Raw genomic sequence first — 22,349 nt, 5'->3', positions numbered from 1 at the left:
ACTCACTTTTCCTTGTTTTTTTTTTTTTTTTGAGACAGAGTCTCCCTCTGTTGCCCAGGCTGGAGCGCAGTGGCGCGATCTCCTCTCACCGCAAGCTCCACTTCCTGGGTTCATGCCATTCTCCTACCTCAGCCTCCCACGTAGCTGGGAGTACAGGTGGCCGCCACCATGCCAGCCTAATTTTTTTGTATTTTCAGTAGAGACGGGGTATCACCGTGTTAGCCAAGATGGTCTCGATCTCCTGACCTCGTGATCCACCCACCTCGGCCTCCCAAAGTGCTGGGATTACAGGCGTGAGCCACTGCACCTGGCCCATTTCACTCACTTCTCTAATCTTTTTTTTTGGAAAGAGTTTCATCGTTGATGAGTTTTGCTCTGCTGCCCAGGCTGAAGAGCAGTGGCACCATCACAACTCATTGCAGCCACAACCTCTTGGGCTCAAGCGATCCTCTCACCTCAGCCTCCTGAGTAGCTGGGACTACAGGTGCATGCCAGCACATCTGGCTAATATTTAAATTTTTTGTAGAGACAGGGTCTCACTTTGTGGCCTAGGCTGGTCTGTCACTCATGGGTTTAAGTGATTCTCCCATCTTGGCCTTACAAAGTGCTGGGATAACAGGTGTGAGCCACCATGCCTGGCCTCATTTTTCTAATTTTTTTGTTTGTTTGCTTTTTGAGAGCCTAGGATCTCCCTGTCGCCCAGGCAGGGGTATAGTGGCAGGATCATGACTTACCACAATGTTGACAAACTAAAACAGATAATTATCTGTTTAGATATTTAAATTATTAAAGTATTTAAGTTATGTGTTGAAATAGTTAAAGTAATTACCTGTAGCTTTATAGGCACACAGCACCACAGCTGCCCAATTTTTAATTTTTTCAAGACAGGGTCTCCCTCTGTTGACCAGGCTGGTCTTAAACTCCTGACTTCAAGCAGTCCTCCCGCCTCAGCCTCTCAAAGTGCTGGGATTACACACAAAGTGCTGGGATTACACACCGGGCTCTAATATTTGAAATGGAAATGTTAAAACTGGCCCCTCCCTTCCTGAAATTAGTTGGGATGATAATCTTTATTTCAGGGTTAGGGTGAGCTTGGAAATATTTTTAAATTTCATCAGGTGATTCTACTTGAAGGCATCTGAAATTCTATAGTTTATGAATGGAACTTCCTTTCACTGAAACTGTGACTGGACCCTTGCTAGCCAGCTGGTGGCTGGTAGACCAGCTGCATCATCAGGAGTTGGTTAGAAATGCAAGTGCTCCGGCCCTGTCCTGGCTTGCTGAGTGAGAACCTGCAGGTAACAAGACTCCCAGGTGGCACTGCTGGCCGAGCGGGAGGAGCACGAGACTACAGGCCCAGGCAGCTTAATGAGTTCCTGGCAAGGAGGAACCAGATACAGGTGTGTTCAGGGCATTTGCTCAGCAGCAGTGGGGAGTGACGCCCACCACAGCTCTGGCTAGTGCCAGCCTCAATGTCCATCTCTGCAGGCGCCTGAGCTCACTGAGGCTCACCTGGTCTCATCAGGAGCTGCTGCCAGGCTTGTGTTAGAGGTGAGGAGTGGCTCAGGTTTCCACACAGTCACTCCGGAGGACAGAAGGCCTCCATTACCAGTAAGAATGATTCTAGATGAATAAGCACGTGGTGTTACAGTGGAGGAGGCAGCATTGGTGCCTTGGGGAGGAGATGGCAGGAGAAGGGGTGGGGCTTAAGCTACCCCACACACTGTCTAGGAAAGGTCATCCTAAAAGGAAAAATACAGAACAAGTGTTCATAAAAATGTCAAACTGTACTGACGAATCAGAAATGGTATGTGATTCTCCAAGATTTAAAAACCACCAGTCCTAAAGGTTGACAAGGAAAGTCTCCAGACTTTCTGGAGAGCAGCCTGGCCCTTGGGCAGTCAGTGATGAAAATGCTATTTCCCTTTGGTGGTGTGTGGTTCTGCTGTAGACAGCTGTCTGAAATGTGGACTTCTCCAGGAAGTTGAGCGTTGCTCCTGCCTATACAAGGGAAGGATGCTAAGTGCTCATGGATGGGGGCATGGTGCGGGACAGGGTGGAACATTTGCAGTGATGCTGGGAAGAGAAGTATACACGAGGTAGAGAACTCATGGAGGTTCTTGGGAGGGTGGTTTGGGGCCAGGATCCTCCCAGAGTCCAGATGGAGTCAAGTTCAGGCAGGGGGTCTGCTGAGCCTTGCTAGGTAGGTATCACTGGGCCTCTGGTCAGGTGGAAAAACTGGCTCTAGATCCTGAGGGGCTTCCCAAGGTCCCCAGCAACCAAATCCAGATGAAAAACCCCTGGGTTATGTACTTCATTACAAAAGTATAACCTCACTTAAAAAAAAAACATAGAAATGCATAATTTGAAAAAGTCATCCTTAATCCTCCTACCCAGATATAACTCACAATTTGATGACTGTCCATCCAGTATTTTAATTTATCTTGTACATCTACCTGTACATAAAGACCTTTTTAAGCCAAAATTGTAACCCACTTTGCCATTATTAACTCAGGATTTTGCTTAGTAATGTATCATACATATTTCACTATGTTAAAAAAAAAAAAAAAAGCTACTTTTCCGGCCTCTATACCATGCCTCCTTTGGAAGCAGTTGAAGATTCATTAGAATAATCTTTTATTTGTTTATTTTTTTGAGATGGAGTTTCGCTCTTGTTGCCCAGGCTGGAGTACAATGGTGTGATCTCGGCTCACTGCAACCTCCACCTCCTGGGTTCAAGCGATTCTCCTGCCTCAGCCTCCTGAGTAGCTGGGATTACAGGCGCCCACCACCACACCTGGCTAATTTTTCATATTTCTAATAGAGTTGGGGTTTCACCATGTTGGCCAGGCTGGTCTCAAATTCCTGACCTCACGTGATCCTCCTGCCTTGGTCTCCCAAAGTGCTGGGATTAGGCATGAGCCACTGTGCCCACCCAGAATAATCTTTAGAAGTGATTTTCTTGATCAAGGTACATGTTTCAAATTAACGTTGCAGAAAGATTTTCCACCAATTTATACTCCTAATGGTATATTTTCTGGTTTTTTTTTTTTTTTTTTTGGGTGGTTGAAATTTATTCAACAAATACATATAGGATGCCTTGTCTTAAAGCCAGGCAATTTTCCTAAAAGAAAAACCACATAAAAAGGGTTCTAACCAAGAGCTAGAGTGTCCTGACCCTTTGAGGTATGTCTAAAGTATAGAAATAGAATGGTAATGTTGATGCTGTTGGCATGTTTCTTTGTAGTAAGATTGTTTAAAATAATACGTAGACATAAAATGTATGACGAAAATAGCACAGCACCGAAGAAAGGAGTAATGGAAGTCTACTGTCAAGATTCTTACACTATTACTTGAAGGCAGATTGTGATGAATTAAAGATGCGAAACATATATAAAAGTGTTAAGCAATTTTTAGGTATGAACCTTTAAAGCAATACAAAAATGTGAAACAGAAATAAACAGCCAACGTAGGAGACAAAATAAGAGTTCTAAGGAATACTTAATCTAAGAATCCTGAAAAGGAAGGAAAAGGGAACAGAGAACTTATGAGATGGACAAATACAAAACGGTAGTAGGTTGAAAATAACCATGTCAATAATTACATTTATTGCAGATTGTCTGTCTCACCTCAAACTAAAAGAAAAGCAAGCTAAACCCAAAGGAAGCAGAAGAAAGGAAATAATAAAGATGAGAGTAGAAATAAATGAATAGAAAAATAATAGAGAAAATCAATAAAACCAACGGTTCATTCTTTGAAAAGATCAACAAAATTGACACATCTTTAGCAAGTCTAAGGAATAATATGTTCAAATAACTAAAATCAAGAATGAAAGAGGTGATGGCACAGCTGACTGTACAGAATACAAAGTATCAGTGCCATGGATTGTTTGCCAACAGATGAACCTTGATAAAATGGAGAAATTCCTAGGACAAACAGATTAAATCAGTAATCAAACTTTCAACAAAGGAAAGCCAAGGCTTGGGAATCCTGCTAAACTTTTACAGAATTATCACCATCACAATTTTTTTTTTTTTTTTTTTTTGACGCAGAGTCTCACACTGTTGCCTGGGCTGGTGTGCAGTGGCACAATCTCGGCTTGCTGCAACCTCTGCCTCCTGGGTTCAAGTGATTCCCTTGCCTCAGCCTCCCAGTAGCTAGGATTACAGGTGCCTGCCACCACATCCGGTTAATTTTTTGTATTTTTAGTCGAGACGGCGTTTTACTGGGTTGGCCGGGCTGATCTCAAACTCCTGATCTTGTGATCTGCCCCCGTCAGATTCCCAAAGTGCTGGATCACGAAATCTTTCAAAAAATACAAGGCAGAACATTTCCCAACTCACCCTGAGGCCAGCATTACCTGACACCAAAACAAAGCTACCACAAGAAAAAACTAGATCAATATCATATGAATGTAGATGTAAAAATCCTCAAAAAACTGGCAAAACAAATCCAGCAACATATAAAAAGGATTGTACACTGACAAAGTGGGATTTATCACAGGAATGGAAAGTTGGTTTAATATCCAAAAATCTGTCAATGTAATACACCCTATCAATAGAATAAAGGACAAAGTCCACATGATGATTTACAGATGCAGAAAAAGCACTGGACAAAATCCAGCACCTTTTCAAGATAGAAAATAAGAATGGAAGGGGGCTGCTTCAACCTGATAAACAGCATCGATGAAAAACCACAGCATTACCCGCTAAGGTTGGGAACAAAACAAGAATGCTCTTGCCACGTCTATTCCAACATTGTACTGGAAGTTACGAGCCAGGACAATTAAGCAAGAAAAGAAAGAAGGCATCCAGATCGGAAAGGAAGCATCAAAACTCTCTAGTCACAGATGACATGATTTATACCTAGAAAATCTTAAGGAATTGACACATTTAAAAAATCACCTATCAGAACTTATAAATGAGGTCAGCAAGGTTGCAGAATATATGTTCAACATAGGAAAGCCAGTGTTTCTGTACACTAGCAGTCTGAACAACCTGAAAATGAAATTAAGAAAATAATTCCATTTACAATTGCATCAAAAAGAGTGAAATATGTAGGAATAAATTTAACAAAAGAAGGGCTATACTTGTTCACCGAAAACTACAAATAGCTTGTTGAAAGGCATTGCAAACCTAAATATATAAATGTCCCAGGTTCATGGATTGGAAGATAACTTTCCCAAACTGACTGATAGAGTTAGTTAGGCTTTGTGTCTCCACCCAGATCTCATCTTGAATTGTAATCCCCCTAATCCCCACATGTCAAGGGACAGACAAGGTGGAGGTAATTGAATCATGGGAGCAGTTCCCCCCATGCTATTCTTGTGATAGTGAGTTCTCACAAGATCTGATGGTTTTATAAGGGGCTCTTCCCACTTCACTTGGCACTTCTTGCCACCTTGGGAAAAAGGTTCCTGCTTCATCTTCGCCTTCCACCATGATTGTAAGTTTCCTGAGGTCTCCCCAGCCACACTGAACTGTGAGTCAATTAAACTTCTTTCCTTTTGAAAGCACCCGGGCTCAGGCAGTTCTTTATAGCAATATGAAAATGGACTAATATACTGCTCTGCAGTGTTTAGGAGAATGTGGAGAAACTGGAAGCCCCATACATTGCTAGTGGGATTGTAAACAGGCACAGCCTTTATGGAAAACAGCCTGGCAGTTCCTCAAAATGTTGAACATAGGAGTTGACCTAGCAATTCTCCTCCTAGGTCTATACTCAAGAGAATTAAAACAAAAAATCTGCACACATAAAGCTAATGTGTTCATAGCATTGTTCATAAGACCCAAAAAGTGGACACAAGCCAGATGTTCATCAGCTGTAAGCAAAACTGGTGAATCCACACAATATTACTTGGCAATACAAAGGCATGAAGTGCTGACACACTACAACCTGGATGAACCTCGGCAATATGCTAGGTGGAAGAAGGCAGACACAAAAGGCCACACGTGGTGTGATTCCATTTACATGAAACATCCTGAACAGGTAGATCCATAGAGAGATTAGCAGGAAACCATTCACAGTGGTTTCAGGAGCTTGAGGGGGGAGGAGGGGGATGGGTGAAACGAGGAGTGGCTGAAAATGAGTATAGGGTTTCTTTTGAAGGTGATAATAATGTTCTGGAATTGGATAATCGTGATGGTTGTACAAGTGTACTAAAACCTGAATTGCATACTTTAAAATGGTAAATGTTATGGTGTGTGAATTACATCTCAGCACAAATATCATGAGGAATCTCATGCATCCCCCTCTAAAATTACACTTACAAACCAAAAGCACGAGCAAGGGAAAACAAGCAAATTGCCTACTGCAAAATTAAAAGACAGATATTGTTAGGCTGGACTATAAAGCCATACACAACTATATACTGTTGCTTATGAGAAATATAAAGACAAAAGTGAAAAGATGGAGAAAAATACACCATGGTAATGCACACATCAAAATAAACCTGAAGCAGCTCTATTAATATTAGACAAAGGAGATCTCAGAGCAAAGAATATTGCAAGGGACAAAGAGAGTCATTTGATAATGATAAAGGGGTAATTCATTAAAAGGATATAACAATACTAAATACCTATGCACCTAATAACAGAGCTTCAAAATACAGGAAATATAGGAAGGAAAAATGGATAAAACTGCAAGGGGAAATAGACAAATCCACAGTGGCAATTGGGGCTTTCAGTAACCCTCTCAGGAACAAGGCACAGGTGTCCTCTCCCTTCTGTTCAATATATTACACTGTGGATTCTGGCCAGTGCAACAAGGCAAGAGAAAGAAAAGGCCTCCAGGGTGGAAAAGAAGAAGGCTTTCTTCACAGATTATATGTTTCCCTATGTAGAAAATCCTAAGGAGTCTACCACAAAGCTACTGGAACTAATAATTGAGTTTTGGGAAGGTAGCATTCTACAAAGTCAATATAGAAGAGTCAGTTGTATTCCTATATGCCAAGAATGAACACTTGGAATGGGAAATTTGGAAAACACCACCATATACAGTACCATCAAATACATGAAATACTTGGGGGTATATTTGACAAAAGATGAGCAAGCTCTGTAATTGAAAGCTACAAAACGTTGCTGTGAGAATTAAAGATGTAAATAAATGAGAGATACACTGAGCAGATTGGAAGAGTCGATATTGTTAAGACATCAGTTCTCCCCAGGTTGATGTACAGACTCAACACAGTTCCAACCAAAATATCAGGGAGCCTTTTTTGGGAGAGTGGGGATAGGGATAAACATTGACAAGCTAGTTCTAGAAGTTATATGAAAATACAAAGGATCTAGCATAGCCAAAACAACTTTGGAAAAGTGCACCAAGCTACTCCTGATACCAAGAAATATTATAAAGCTACAGTAGCAAAGGCAGTGTTGTATAGTCATAAATATAGACCTGTTGTAGATCCAGGGAAAACAGTAGAAAGTTCAGAAAGACTACACATTTATGGTCAATGGATTTCCAACAAAGGCACTTAAGCAGTTTTATGGGGAAAGCATAATGATTTTTGGTTGTGTGTGTGTGTGTGTGTGTGTGTTTTGAGATAGTCCAGCTCTGTCACCCACACTGGAGTGCAGTGGCCACAATTATAGCTTACAGCAGCCTCGACCTCCTGAGATCCAGGAATCCTCCCACCTGAGCCTCCTTAGTAACTGGAACCACAGGCATGTGCTGCTGCATGCATCCAATTTTTTATTTTTTTATTTTTAGTTTTAAAATTTATTTATTTTGAGACAGAGTCTCGCTCTGTCGCCCAGGCTGGAGTGCAGTGGCGTGATCTCCGCTCACTGCAAGCTCCACCTCCCGGGTTCACACCATCCTCCTGCCCCAGCCTCCCGAGTAGCTGGGACTACAGGCAGCCGCCACCACGTCCGGCTAATTTGTATTTTTAGTAGAGACGGGGTTTCACCGTGTTAGCCAGGATGGTCTCGATCTCCTGACCTCGTGATCCACCTGCCTCGGCCTCCCAAAGTGCTGGGATTACAGGCATGAGTCACTGTGCCCGGCCTAATTTTTTGCTTTTTGTAGAGATGGGGTCTTGCTGTGTTGCCCAGGCTGGTCTCTGACTCCTGCTCAAGAACTCCTCCTGTCCCGGTCTCCCAGTGTTGGGATTACAGGCAGGAGCCACCACACTGGCCCAATAAAGAAGCTTTGTGTGGTAGGTAGAATAATTGTCCTCAAAGATTGCCAGGTCCAAATCTCTGGACCTTGTGAATATGTCACATTACATGACAATAGGGACTTCGCAGAAGTAAGTGCAGGATCTTGGATGGGGGATCCTGGATTATCTAGGTGGACACAATCTAATCTCATGAGCCCTTAAAAGTCAAGACTATTCTTTGGCTATGGTTGGTCAGAGAATGATGTGATGGAAGGAAGGACAGGCATGAGAGGGACTCCAGTCCCTCATTTCTGGGGTTGAAAAAGGCATGAGCCAAGATATGGGGGAAGCCTCTGTAGGCTGAGAAGGACCTCTGACTGACAGAAGGGAAACAGAGACCTCAGTGCTACAACTGCATGAAACAATTCTGCCAGTAGCCCATGTGGGCAAGGAGACGGATTCTCCCCTGGAGCTTCTGGAAAGGAAGGCAGCCCTGCTGACACCCTGATTTCAGTCAGGAGAGCCCTTGTATCAAATTTCTGACCTATGGAACTGTGATGAAATACATCTGTGTTATTTTAATTCCCTCAAACTGTGGTCATGTGTTACGGCAGCACTAGAAAATTGACGTATGTTATAACTCTATAATAAGGAACGACCCAGTTTAACCATGGGCAAAAGAGGCGAACAGACACTTTACCAAAGAAGATTGATGGATGACAGATAAGTGGGGGAAAAGATGTTCAACATCAATAGTCATTAGGGGAGTGTAAGAGCCACAGTGAGATACACAGTCACTAGAATGGCTAAAAGGAAACAGACCACGCCAATGCTGGCCCGGATACGCAGCCCCTGCCAACTCCCCTGCACAGTCGGGAGGAATGCAGAATGGTGCAGCGATTTGGAAACAGTTTGGCAGCCTCTTAAACAATGAATAGTTTACCCCCCATATGATCTGACCACATCATCCTTGCTATTTGCCAAAGAGAAACAAAATAATGTCAAAGACTTGTCCATGACTGCTCATAGCAGCTTTATTCATAATAGCCAAAAATTGCAGAGAGGGGCTGAGGGTGATGGCCCACGTTTGTAATCCCAGCACTTTCAGAGGCCAAGGCAGGAGGATGACTTGAGGCCAGGAGTTCCAGACCAGCCTGGGAAACACAGTGAGACACCATCTCTACAAAATATTTAAAAAATTAGCCCCATGTGTTGGTGCATGCCTGTAGTCCCAGCTGCTCAGGAGGGTGAGGTGGGAGGATCACTTCAACCCATGAGGTTGAGGCTATGGTGAGCTATGATGGTGCCACTGCACTCCTGCTTGGGTGACAGAGCAAGACCCTGTTTTTGTTTTGTTTTGTTTTTTGAGATGGAGTCTCGCTCTGTTGCCCACGCTGGAGTGCAATGGCACGATCTCGGCTCACAGCAAACTCCGCCTCCTGGATTCAAGCAATTCTCCTGCCTCAGCCTCCCAAGTAGCTGGGATTACAGGCGCCCACCACCACGCCTGGCTAATTTTTGTATTTTTAGTAGAGATGGGGTTTCCCCATGTTGGCCAGGCTAGCCGTGAACTCCTGACCTCAGGTGATCTGCCTGCCTCAGCCTCCCAAAGTGCTGGGATTACAGGCATGAGCCACCACGCGCAGCCAAGACCCTGTCTTTAAACAAACAAACAAAAAAATCAAAAATAATTCTGATATCCATAAAGGACAGATAAAGAAATGGTGGCATTTGCATACAACGGAAAACCATTTAGCCACTAAAAAGGATGAGTTATTGATGGATAAATCTCAAAGAAATTATGTTGAGTAGTGTGTGACCAAAAAATTCCCCTTTATACAAAATTCTATAAAATACAAAGAAATATATTTTGACAAAAAACATACCAGTGGTTTCCATTCAGTGGGTGGCTGGAGACTGGAGTGAGGGGATTCCAAACAGGAGAAGGAAACTTTGAGGGTGATGGAGATGGTCACCATCTTAACTGTAGAGCTGGTTCACAGACATTCACATGTCAAAACGGATCAATTTGCACGTTTTAAATATGTGCGGTGCATTGTCCATTGATTATATTCTCTCACGTGGGCATCACGGACAGGAGTTCTGTCTATTTCAGTCACCGTTTCACCCAACTCCTGGAACAGAGCCTGACGCAGGGCGGGTGCCCAGCACACGTGGGGAAGAACAATGAGTGTCCGGCTGCACGCAGGGTTCTGACTGTGCTTCCAGCCCGGATGCTCTGCTCTTCCCACACACCCTCTTCCTTGTGAGGCAGCTGGAATCACTCTGTTGCCTGCATTCCCGGTTCCCGACGTCACACCTGGGTTGTTTGGGAGGCCAAGGGAACAGCTGTAGGTGCCACTGCAGAAGTCCGTCTTCTCTGCTAATGCTGAGCTTTTTTCTCTCTTGTCCCTGGCATGCAAATAACCAGCCTGTTCACATTCCACCCTCTCACCTGGGCCTTCCCTCTGGCCCTCACCCACCATAATCCTGGTCATGTGGCCTTCTGCAGGCAAGTATGTGGGGGTGGGGTGGTATAGGGGCACCATCCCTTGTCCTAGCTCCTCTCGGAGCCTCCACCAGATCAGGAAGAGCAGGCAGAAGGCCCACAGGGCCCCACAGTGGCCGCCAGAGGGCTTCTCTGCAGGCCATGTAACGGATTATTGATGTCATCGATTTGCAAAAAGGAAAGCTGGGCCTTTGTGGAGACACACCTGGAGGCTGCTGCCAGGCAGCACTGATTCTTCCTTGGAGTGGGCTGGGAAGGCAATCGTCTTCCGAACGCTAAGGACCTGTGGGCTCCACGCCGGGCCTTTGACTAATGTCTTACACTTGGAGATTCTCTGCTGGTTTCTATCATCAGCCCTGGCTTTCTGATCCATTCCCCACCAGGCAAGGAAAGAAAGGAAGCGTTTATATTAATCTATACCAATGTAAACGGGAAAGAACGCACCACCCCTTGCAGGACCAGCCACAGAATTTGCCAAGGGCCCGTCACAAAATGAACAAGGCTGTGGGGCCCCTTGTTCAAAAGTTATTCACAATTTCAAGATGGTGACCGTGGAGCATTAAACCCAGCTGCAGCCTGCTGAGCTCGGGGCCTGTGGGCCTGCATGGGTCACACCTGTGAAGCTGGCCCAGCCACACGCAGTGACTCATTGCCCAGAACATCAGCCAAGAGCGTTTTGTCACCAACAGCAGGCCTTGTTTTAGAGGATGAGCTGGGACAGATATGAGGAGGCTGAGCCACGAGACTCCCCGGATGCCTTCTCCCAGGGCGGAGGGTGCCAGCTTGAACGCTCCCCGGCACTAAGACGTCTCCACTACAAGGCTGCCTGGGGTCCACATCCACATTGCTTTATTTTTATTTGAGATGGACTTTCGCTCTTGTTGCCTAGGCTGGAGTGCAGTGGCGTGATCTCGGCTCACCACAACCTCCGCCTCCCGGGTTCAAATGATTCTCCTGTCTCAGCCTCCTGAGTAGCTGGGATTACAGGCATGCACCACCACACCTGGCTCATTTTGTATTTTTAGTAGAGACAGGGTTTCTCCATGTTGGTCAGGCTGGTCTCCAACTCCCAACCTCAGGTGATCCGCCCACCTAGGCCTCCCAAAGTACTGGGATTACAGGCGTGAGCCACCACACCTGGCCTATTGCTTTAAAATTCACCTAAGTTCAATAGGGTCCCACTGAGGCAGGGCCTGTATCAGGCACTGGTGAGAAACAGATGAAGCTGCCTTGAGGTGCCCACAGGCCAGCGTCCCATATAATGGGCTGTACCGTGTGGACCACCCTGATGAGACCCCTGGCCTCTCAGAGGATGGAAACAACTCCTCTCCCCCCCTCCAACCCTGTCCCTTCCCACACAGGGAGCACTGTCCCACCCCATGCCGACCTCCTCACTCAGGACTCCTGATAGCCCTGTCCTATGGTCTGAAGGTTTGCCCCTCCCCCAAATTCCTATGTTGAAACCTAATCCCCAATGACATGGTTTTAAGAGGTGGGGCTGGCCGGACATAGTGCCTCATGCTTGTAATCCCAGCACTTTGAGAGGCTGAGGCAGGCAGATAACCTGAGGTCAGGAGTTCAAGACCAGCCTGGCCAACATGGTGAAATCCCATCTCAATTAAAAATACAAAGAAACTAAAATACAAATACAACTAAAAATCCAATTAGCCAGGCATGGTGGCGGATGCCTGTAATCCTAGCTACTCGGGAGGCTGAGGCAGGAGAATCACTTGAACCTGGGAGGCAGAGGTTGCAATAAGCCAAGATTGCACCATTGCACTACAGCCTGGGTGACAAGAGTGAAACTCGGTCTCAAAAAAAAAAAAAAAAAAAGTGGTGGGGCTGTTGGGAGGTGATGACTCCTGAGGGCCCTCCATCATCATCAGTGGCATTTAGCACTCAAGGGAGCTTGTGTTCGCCTTCTACCACGATGATGGAGAGTGCGCCATTTATGATACAGACAGCAGCCCTCACCAGACACAGAACCTGCCTCGATCTTGGACTTCTCAGCCTCCAGCCCTGTGAGAAATCCATTTCTGTTGTTTATAAGTTACCAAGTCTTGGGCATTTTGTTACAGCAGCCAAGGAAGGGTCAGATCCTACAAGGAGCTAAGGCTACATTGGCCCTGCCAGGCTGGGCGGTGGCACAGAAGGTGAGGACGCTGATGGTCGGTCCAGGCTGGCCGAGGCTACCACGCTCCATCAACCCTCCCTGACCATCTTGGGTGTCAACTGCAGACCTGGTGAGCCTGGCAGAGCGTTAGGGCAGGTCACCCTCGGCACCGAGACCAGGCACGCTGCTGGCCTCAAGACAAACGTTCCTGCTTCTTAACCCCACATGGGACTAGGATGAGGGGAGGAAGTAACATATGTTATTGTCACTACTACATCCACCTTACAGAGGAACTTTAGGGCGCGAGATGACTTAGTGATGTCAATCTGGATGGTAAAAGTCGCACACGGGGGTCAGGCCCTGGCCTGTGACGTGGCAGAAGAGCAGTGTCCGCTTCTATAAAAGCTGACCCAGAAGACAATAGTGCTGGTCACCCAGGTAGACACACTGCCCCCCAGGGATGTCATGCTGCTCCATGGGGAAGTCACTGTACTTTCTGCTCCTGGTTTTCAGGAAGGTGGCAAAAGTAATCCATCGCTCTGCAGAGGACTTTGGGGTTGGCCACTTCTTTTGTTTTTTTCTTGAGATGGAGTCTCACTCTGTCGCCCAGGCTGTACTGCAGTGGCATGATCTCAGCTCACTGCAGCCTCCGCCTCCCAGATTCAAGCAATTCTCCTTCCTCAGCCTCCTGAGTAGCTAAGATTACAGGCGCGTGCCACCACGCCCAGCTAATTTTTGTATTTTTAGTAGAGATGGGGTTTTGCCACGTTGGTCAGGCTGGTCTTGGACTCCTGGCCTCGTGAGCCGCCTGCCTTGGCCTATCAAAGTGCTGGAATTGCAGGCATGAGCCACCGCGCCTGGCCTTTTTTTTTTTTTTTTTGAGATGGAGTCTCACTCTGTCGCCCAGGCTGGAGTGCAGGGCCCAGAGCCCATCTCTCTCAGCCAGAATGACCAGCGTGCATCAATCTCTCCTGTGTTTGGGGTTCGTACGCCAACATGCATGAACATTATCATGTTGACAGCTACCACGTACTGCCTGTTTTCTATGGCCCCAGCTTTGCAGTGACTGTTTTATAAACAGTAACTCATTTGCTTCTCCTATCAACCGTATACAGTAAAGCCATTACCATCCCCATTTTTTAATGAATAAACACTAGTCGGAACATCAGAACGGACTCCAGAGACAGCTGTAGTGGTGTGAATGGTGGTTCCCCTTCAAAGACACATCCACCTGGAACCCATCCAGATGACCTTTTTTGGGAAAAGGGCCTTTGCAGATATAAGTTAATGATTTCAAGATCAGATCATCCTGGTCATCCAGGTGGGCCCTAAATGCAACAGCAAGTGTTTTTATAAGAGACAGAACGAGAAGAGACCCCCCGAAGACAGAGGCAGACAGTGGAGCCATGTGGGCCGCGGGAAGCTGGAAGAGGTGGGGAAGAGGGAGCTGCGCTCACCGGCCCGCATGGCGCTGTTGGTGAGCCGGGGGCTGTGCAGCACCTCCTCCTCGTCCAGCTGGCACAGCACCTTGGCCTGGCGCAGGTAGGGGGTGAGGCGGCTGGGGCAGATGCAGCGTACGATCCTGTGGCGGTGGCTCTCCATCATCTCCCACAGTGTCTCCTCGTCCAGTGCCGTGAGTGCGGAGTCCCTGCGGCACAGTTCCCCCATGGCTGGGCGCTGGGAGGACCCTAGGAGGGGTGGCCATGGGGGTGGAGTTGTCAGGGAAGCAGGACCCCAGGATAGCCAGGGTAACACCGTTTTAAAATCAACTCCATCGTAAAATTAGCAAGGCGCACTCTTTGCCAGTCAGAACCCACAGTCCTGAGATGTTTACGGCAGAGGAAGCATTCCAGTGGCCATTTGCCATTCTGGTTTCTCCCTCTGTGTAAGATTGAGTGCCACGGCCCCACTTGCTCTACCACAATCCTAAGCAATAAAGTCACTAAATCACACTTTGTTGTGTCAGTTACAGCTTTTTCTAAAAAATCAAAGTAAATAAATACTTTTTTTTTTTTTTTAGAAATTCATCTAAAATAATGGTAGTAGGCTAGGCGTATTGGCTCACGCCTATAATCCCAGCACTTTGAGAGGCGAAGGGGGAAGGGTTGCTCAAGCCTAGGAGTTCGAGACCAGCCTGGCAAATATGGTGAAACCCTGTATCTACTAAAAATACAAAAATTAGTCAGGCATGGTGGTATGCACCTGCAATCCCAGCTACTTAGGAGACTGAGGCAGGAGGATCACTTGAGCCTGGGATACAGAGGTTGTGGTGAGCTGAGATTGTGCCACTGCACTCCAGCCTGGGTGACAGAGGGAGACCCTGTCCTGGTAAACAAACACACAAACAAACAAACAACAGTAAGGGTACTGCACTTTGGAAATGCTGCTTTATATGTTCTTTATGAAAGGTAATTTTCACTAGAAGCAAGACTGTTGGCTTCTCTAGAGCCGAGATCGTGCCACTGCACTCCAGCCTGGGCGACAGAGCAAGACTCTGTCTAAAAAACCAAAAAAAAGTTCCCATTGTTTTCAACTACGCAGCAGGTGGTCCCTTGTTTGTAGCAGCCCAGGACAGTGACACAGAGGACTGCGCAGAGGACTCCACTTGAGGGAAATGTGCTGGGGAGTGACACTGGGCACAAGTGCCTCGCAGAAGACACTTCAGGGTAGTAACGGCCAGCACGGCTCAGCTACGGGGGGTGAGGGCTTCCAAAGATGGCGAGGCAGACAGAGAGTGGACAGGTCCCTGAAAGGGCTGAGCTGCAGCTGATCTGGGGCCACCACCAGGGCTGATGTCCCAAGCCCAGGTCTGTCTGGACAGAATACATGAAGCAGGTCGCCGTTACAGCCCGGAACACCTGCTCTTCAGGGGACATGCTGTCTAGTGCAGACTCTAAGAGCTGTTGGAGGTCATCAGCCATCACCTGCCCAGCCTCCCATCCCAGCGAAAGATGAGCTGTGTCCCCCACTGTGCCCCTGCCTGAGCCCCTCTCTGGCATCAACATAAGGCCATTAGCCCATTAATCCATCTAAATAATTTTAAAATGTTTTAAAACTGTGCACTGTTTTCAGCATATTAAAAAATCCTGCAAATAACAAATACCCTGCAAATAACAAATATCCACATACGTACCGTGCGGATTCAACCATCTTGACATTCTGCACTTCAGGTTTCTTTTTAAGGAAACGCGAGGCAGATGGCGCCTTTTTGTTCTCTTCAGTCCCTCTTCCCTCCCTCTCTGGCCAGACATTCTAAAATCATTTAAAAATGATTTTTTTTTTTTGAGGTAGGGTCTCACTCTGTTGCCCAGGCTGGAACGCAGTAGCGTGATCGTGGCTCACTGCAGCCTTGAACTCCCAGACCCAAGCAATCCTCCCACCTCAGCCTCTCAAGTAGCCGAGACCGCAGGCATGCGCCACCATGACTGGCTTATTTTTTAATTTTTGTAGAGATGGAATCTCCATATGTTGCTCAGGCTGGTCTCGAACTTCTGGGCTCAGGTGATCTGTCTACCTCAGCCTCTGAAAGTGCTGGGATTACACTCCAGCCTAAAAATGATATTTTAAAAATCATTTCCTACAAGTGGAAGTGTGTATAAACAGTACATAGCATCTTTGCATGATACTTCATGCAGACAGCAGCTTTACATCAACAGTGCCTTCAGTGTTAGCTGGAACTTCACAGAAACTATCGTTCTGTGCAAGGCTGTACGGCTTCTGAGGTTTCTCATACTGATACATGCAGCTTGATACATGCACGGTCCTTTAAACTGTGCACTGGATTCAATGATATGAATAACCACAGTGGACTTATGCTCCTGTGGGAGGATATCAGGTTGTGCCTAATTTTTCTCCACTGCTCACAGAGCTGCAGCCACCGCCTTTGTTAATCTCCTGGGCACAGGTGGGAGCGATTCCTCACAGACCCATGAATTCCTGTGACTTGATTCTTTTCATTTGGAATGAGAGACTGGACCACTGGAGACAGATGCCTCTTGCAGGGATCTGTATGCTAAAAATACTTGAAAATCGGAGCAAATCAACACCTGTCATCTGAAAAATGGAAAATGGGCTGGGCGCAGTGGCTCATGCCTGTAATCCCAGCACTTTGGGAGGCCAAGGCGGGCAGATCACCTGAGGTCGGGAGTTTGAGACTAGCCTGACCAACATGGAGGAACCCTGTCTCTAAAAATACAAAAATTAGCCAGGCATGGTGACAGGTGCCTGTAGTCCCAGCTACTTGAGAAGCTGAGGTAGGAGAATCGCTTGAACCTGGGAGGCGGAGGTTGCAGTAAGCTGAGATTGCATCATTGCACTCCAGCCTGGGTGACAGAGTGAGACTCCATCTCAAAAACTAAAAGATAAAAATAAAACATGGAAAATGATCGTTGGAGAGTCGTGTGTGCAGGAGCAGCGCCACGAGCCGTCCCAGGAGCCGGGTCTCCGGAAGTACTCACCAAGGTCCTCAGGTTTGCTTTTGCAAGAGCTCCGTGCAGCAGGGTGGGGTCCACAGTCCCCGCAGTGTCTCCAAAGCCCAGTGTGGTGCCAGCTGCCTCCTTTCTCTGCGGGCTGCTGGGTGGGACGGAGCTGGGCAGAAGGAAGAGCCTGAAGCCAAAGCAGCACCAGGTGAATGGACCGTGATTTCAAAGCCATGTGACCTGTTCCAAAACTCAAAGTTCGGTCACAACCACCGCAAGCGGCGGGGAAAAGACGTCAGACTCGGATCCGGGAAATAACTCGACGGACCTTTGACCCCTGTGGTTTTCCCAGTAACTATTGAAGCTTCCTTAGCACTTGGAAGCAGACTTCTAGAATGGACCTGGGCTTTGAACCCTAGACTACCAAGGAGAGTTGACAGGCGCAGTAGTTATCCAAAGCACCCACAGGCCTGTCTGCGGCTCCCCACAGGGCCAGGCCACTCGTACCCTTCTGCTGAGTCTCCTTGCCCCGAAGGAAGAACAGCTGGAGAGGACAGTGACGGGCACAGAGGCCGGGGTGGGCAGGTGAGGAGGAGAGGAGAACCAGCCGAGGGCAGCTCTGCCTCATTCCTTCTGATCTCAGTCCTGTTTCTCACTGGAACAGGTGATTGAGGCTTGCGAGTCAGGGTGTCACTGATTGTGGCCCCCCGCTGAAGAATGCTGAAGCCTTGACCCCCAGTACCTGTAAGTAGGACCTCATTTGGGAATAAGTCTCTGCCAGCGTAATCAAGTTGAGGTCATTAGGGTGGGCCCTAGTCCAGGGATGGGTGCCCTTATAAAAGAGGAGAAGGGCTGGGTGCAGTGGCTCAGGCCTGTAATCCCACACTTTGAAAGGCCAAGGAGGGCAGATTGCTTGAGCTCAGGAGTTTGAGACCAGCCTGGGCAACACAGTGAGACCTTGTCTCTGCTAAAATCTGCTAAAAAAAAATTTTTTTTTTGAGACAGAGTCTTGCTCTTGTCTCCCAGGCTGCAGCGCAATGGCACAATCTTGGCTCACTGCAACCTTTGTCTCCTGGGTTCAAGCAATTCTCCTGCCTCAGCCTTCTGAGTATCTGGGATCACAGGTGCATGCCACCATGCCCAGCTAATTCTTTATTTTTAGTAGAGACAAGGTTTCACCATGTTGGCCAGGCTGGTCTCGATCTCCTGACCTCAAGTGATCTGCCTGCCTCGGCCTCCCAAGGTGCTGGGATTACACGCATGAACCACTGCACCTGGCCTAAAAAAAATTTTTTTTTAATTAGCCGGATGTTGTGGTGCACACCTGTAGTCGCAGCTACTCAGGAGGCTGAGGTGGGAGGATCGCTTGAGCCTGGGAGGTGTAGGTTGCAGAGCTGAGATAGTGCCACTCCACTCCAGCCTGGACGACAGAGCAAAACCTTGTCTTAAAAATAAAAGAAAGAAGAAGAAGAAGAAGAGGAGAAGGGCCCTAGACCTAGACACCCCATGATCACCCCATGTTGGCAGAGGCCGAGACTGGAGTGACACGCCAAGGGTCGGTGGCAACACTAGAAACTCAAGAGAAGGCATGAAGCAGACCCTCCCTGGAGCCTTCATGGGGGTGCGGCCCTGTTCACCCCTGGAGTGTGGACTTCTGGCCTCCAGAACCACGAGCAAATACATTTCTGTTGTTTTAAGCCACCCAGTTTGTGGTCATTTATGACGGCAGCCAGAGGGAGCGTGCACAGGGGCAAAGGCGATGTGGAAATTGTCCGTCCATCTCCAGGGATGCGCTGCCAATGGGCACACTCCTACAGAAGGCTCCTGAGCTCCTGGGCCTCCACCCAGTAGAAGCCTGCGTCGCTAGCGTCTGACTCCAAGTCAGAATGATGCTCTGCCCCACTTCAGGACCAGCTATATTGTCTGTGGAGCTCAGGGCAAAATGAAAGGATGGTGCGTTTGTTTTAAAAACGTATTCAGAATTTCAAGGCAGCAATAGCAGAGCAATAAAGTCAGCCCAGGGCCCCCACTCCAGCCCTGCCCTGCATCACTGAGGGGTCTTCAGGCCCCCTGTCTATCAGGGTGGTAGCTAAAGGTAGGGGATGTTTCCTTTACAGATGATGGAATGTCCTAAAGTTAACTGTGGTGGCGATTGCACACATCTGTGAATACACTAGAAGCATCTTAAACGGGTGAATTGTGTGCCGTATGGGTTATAGCTCTTCCTTTTTTTTTTTTTTTTGAGACAAGGTCTTGCTCTGTTGCTCAGGCTGGAGTGCAATGGCGCAATCTCAGCTCATGGCAGCATCCGCCTTCTGGGCTTAAGTGATCCTCTACCTTAGCCTCCGGAGTATCTGGGACTACAGATATGTGCCACCATGCCAGGCTCATTTTTTTTGTTGTTGTTGTTTTTTGTAGAGGTGGGGGGTCTCACTATGTTGCCTGGGCTGGTCTCAAACTCCTAGGCTCAAGTGATCCTCCCACCTCAGCCTCCGAAAGTGCTAGGATTATAGGTGTGAGCCACTGTGTCTGGCCATGAGTTATATCTCAACAAAGTTGTTTAAGAAAAAAAAAAAGATCCAGGCTTGGTGCAGTGGCTCATGCCTGTAATTTGGAAGGCAGAGGCAGGAGGATCGCTTGAGCCCAGGAGTTCAAGACTAGCCTAGCAACATAGCACGATCCCGTCTCTAAAAAAAAAAAAAAAAAACGATCCGAGAGCAGCTGGCAATCCCACCCTGCCTCCTGCTTCCCTCTCTCATCCCTGCCAGGAAGCAGGAGGAGGGTGGGCTGAGGAGGTCCCTGCAGTGCCTGGTTCTGCCCCTGCCACCCCAGGGCCAGGGCTGGGGGTCCACAGTGCGTGGGACACCGGCACCCTCTTTCTCTTCGTTTTCAGCCTAGGCTGGGCCCCCATCCCAGCCAGGCCCTGCCTTTCAGTGCCCCCACCACAAGCGGGCTTCCTCTCTTGCCAGCTCCTGTTCTCTGCCAGGAGGTGTCGGGCAGGAGCACGTGCTCTGGGTGTTTCCCTGCCAGCCTCCTCCCTTCCATCCCCTTGGCTGCCTCATTCCAGAATCCCTGTTCACCTCAGCTGACCCTGTGACCCCCTAGGAATGTCTCTGGCTCCTGCAGAGGCGTCTGGGGTTCCCCTCACGCCTTCTTAGAGGACAACCAGTGGGCGCAGCCGCTCTGTAACGTCAAGCCCAAAGTCTCCAGGTCAAACCCAACAAAGGATCAGGGCAGCCTCCTGTACCTCCCTCCCCAGCTCCTGGTGAAATGAACCAAATGTTGCTTTTTAAAAAGTTAAAAAAATAAATAAGTGAATAAAGCAGCAACCACAAAATGAGGAAAGGAAAACAACTTTTCTGCCACAAACTGAAAAATAGCAGGCCGGGCATTGTGGCTCACACCTGCAATCCCAGAACTTTGGGAGGCTGAGGCAGGCAGATCGCTTGAGCCCAGGAGTTTGAGACCAGCCTGGGTGACATGGCGAAACCCTGTCTCTAGAAAAAATACAAAAATTAGCCGGGCATGGTAGCGAGAGCCTGTGGTCCCCAAGCTACTTGGGAGGCTGAGGTGGGAGGATCACTTAAGCCCGGGAGGCAGAGGTTGCAGTGAAATGAGATTGCATCACTGCACTCCAGCCTGGATGACAGACTGAGACCCTGTCTTAAAAAAAAAAAAGAAAGAAAAAAAAAGAAAAATGGCAGACAAGCCCTGAAACCAAAGGAGTGCTGCCAAGGGGCACTGGGGGCGCAGGTGCCAGCGCAACCCTTAGGGACAGACTGTGGGAAGAGAGGGCTTCAGCATCCCTCTACTGTTTGGGCAGCTGAAGAAAAGTCTAGGGAAGACAGAGAAAACGCCCCAGAGCTGCCTCCAGCTTCCCTGGGAGTCCTCAGCAGGAGTGGGGAGGGGGCTATACTGAGCCATGAGAGAACCCAGGCCCGGCTGTCCTTCTCAGCGCAGGGTAACCACTGGATTTCTTTAATCACACATCCAGGACTAAACTACGGCGGGAATAGGGTCTTCCAGCCACATAAGAAGATTCTTTACCCTAACAAATAATGCAAGCAGTAGAAATCGGGGTAGGGGGTAGGGGAAGGAAGGCATCACTTTATCTTCCATGACCCTGTGCTATCTAAAATAAAGGAAGTCCAGGCGACGTGGCTAATGCCTGTAATCCCAGCACTTTGGGAGGCAGAGACGGGCAGGTCGCCTGAGGTCGGGAGTTCGAGACCAGTCTGGCCAACATGGCAAAACCCTGTCTCTACTAAAAATGCAAATATTAGCTGGGTGTGGTGGTACATGCCTATAATCCCAACTACTTGGGAGGCTGAGGCAGGAGAATCGCTTGAACCCGGGAGGCAGAGGCTGCAGTGAGCTGAGATCACGCCACTGCACTCCAGCCAGGGAGACAGACCGAGACTCCATCTCAAATAAATAAATAAAATAAAACAAAATGCTGATTTTATTTTATTTTATTTTCCATTTTGTAGAGAATGGGGTCTTGCTATGTTGGCCAGGCTCTCAAACTCCTGGGCTCAAGCACTCCTCCCGCCTCTGCCTCCCTAAGTGCAATGATTACAGGTCTGAGCCACCAAACCCAGCACTGTTGATTTTACATAATGTCACTAATTTATCAAGGTTTTTGTAATCTCTTATCTGAATCTTGGGGATTTTTTAGGAACTAATAGTTCTTGTCATTGTGAAACTGTTCTACTACATTTGGCATTCCATTATTATTTTTAACAATTAAAAAATATTTTTTGGCTGGGCGCGATGGCTCACGCCTGTAATCCCAGCACTTTGGGAGGCCGAGGTGGGCAGATCACAAGGTCAGGAGTTCGAGACCAGTCTGGCCAACATAGTGAAACCCCATCTGTACTAAAATACAAAAAATTAGCCAGGTGTGGTGGTGTGTGCCTGTAATCCCAGCTACTTGGGAAGCTGAGGCAGGAGAATCACTTGAACCTGGGAGGCAGAGGTTGCAGTGAGCCGAGATTGTGCCATTGCACTCCAGCCAGGGTGACAGTGCGAGACTCCGTCTAAAAAAAAAAAAAAATGCCGAATCTGGATGCACTGCCTATGAGTTAGCCCAGTTCCTCAAGGAGCAGTACATAAAAAATAAAAAAAATAAAATAAAAACTTTTGCCAGCAACATCTGAGCTGAACTAAAATTTAAGTAAAATTAGAAGTTTACATTTCAATCATGTA

General features: G+C 47.6%; 1 long non-coding RNA gene across 1 annotated transcript; it reads right to left on the bottom strand.

Moving 5' to 3' along the window:
• Window positions 1-12: 12 nt before the first annotated feature.
• LOC134729470 (uncharacterized) lies at window positions 13-14,855 on the bottom strand. Its single transcript, XR_010110588.1, has 2 exons — window positions 9,988-14,855; window positions 13-9,281 (listed from the first exon to the last, which is right to left on the bottom strand). It is a non-coding gene; the product is annotated as an uncharacterized LOC134729470 (long non-coding RNA).
• Between the last annotated feature and the right edge of the window lie 7,494 nt (window positions 14,856-22,349).

This window comes from Pan paniscus, chromosome 19 (assembly GCF_029289425.2).
Source record: "Pan paniscus chromosome 19, NHGRI_mPanPan1-v2.0_pri, whole genome shotgun sequence".
NCBI lineage: Eukaryota > Metazoa > Chordata > Mammalia > Primates > Hominidae > Pan > Pan paniscus.
Note: the sequence above shows the minus strand (reverse complement) of the source record. Positions and strands in the feature narration are given on the sequence as shown.